The following is a 1,008-nucleotide window of genomic DNA, read 5'->3' on the forward strand; positions in this document are numbered from 1 at the left end:
ATACGACGGGCTTCTTTCAGTTTCCGTCAACCAAATCCACTCACAAGGCTTTGGGTCGGCCCAGCAAGATCTAAAGTAGAAGACACGTTGGATAAAATCATAATTAACTGATCCTCCTGTATTTTCTTATACCCAAAGTCAGTAACTTTTCAACAACCCCTTGTATAAGGGTATGTATTCGTGTATAATGTAACCTAGAATTATTCCTTCTCTTGACATTTACGACATGCGGGTGGGGTAAAGAAGATCAGCATAGTTCTGAGGTTTGTCAGTTTGCTTCTTAACTACATTATTCGAGGAACAACGCCATTGCACGTTACCTTGTTTATGAGCTTTCTGAAATAGTCTCAGCTTGACCAATGACAGTTGTGAGAAATTTTATCGACAGAAACTTTGTAAAAGCACCTTATGTATGTACATGTATGGATATGTGTGCGGGCGCGTGTGTGCGTGCGCGTGTGTGCGTGCGTACGTGTGTGTGTGTGCGTGTGTGTATTCATATATGTGGGTAAAGACCCCCCTTCGTTCATGAATGACCGTGAATTTGCACCTAGAAAGTTCCCCTCCCAAGCACAAGTCTGGGCAAGGTTGGTTATGGAAGACCAGCAGTCGCCCATGCATACCAGCCTCCCCTCTCCACGCCACCAGTGTTATCCAAGGGAAAGGCAAAGGAGTCAATACAGCATGGCACTTGTGACGTCACAACTCATTTCTACAGCTGAGTGAAACTGGAGTAATGTGAAATAAAGTGCCTTGCTCAAGAACAAAACACACAGCCCGGTCTGAGAATCAAACTCACTATCTCATGATTGTGAGACTGACACTCTAACCACTGAGCCCTGTGCCTTCATACATCTACATGACAGTATTAAAATACATCGAAAAAACACACTTTGAACTTTAATAAACCGAACGACTGTGCCATATTTATGGCACACATGTGCCATAAATATCGCCATCCATTTTAGAGAAAAATTTGTAGTTTAGAATCAGTAGTTCTTTGACTGC

The 1,008-nt window shown here is 42.8% G+C and overlaps 1 protein-coding gene across 2 annotated transcripts in view; it reads right to left on the reverse strand.

The window, feature by feature from the left end:
• The window catches only part of LOC128251142 (golgin subfamily A member 6-like protein 7), an 8,753-nt gene that overhangs the window by 3,588 nt on the left and 4,157 nt on the right, over positions 1 to 1,008 (reverse strand). The gene's annotated exons all lie outside the window — the stretch shown is intronic.

This window comes from Octopus bimaculoides, chromosome 28, assembly GCF_001194135.2.
Source record: "Octopus bimaculoides isolate UCB-OBI-ISO-001 chromosome 28, ASM119413v2, whole genome shotgun sequence".
Lineage (NCBI taxonomy): Eukaryota > Metazoa > Mollusca > Cephalopoda > Octopoda > Octopodidae > Octopus > Octopus bimaculoides.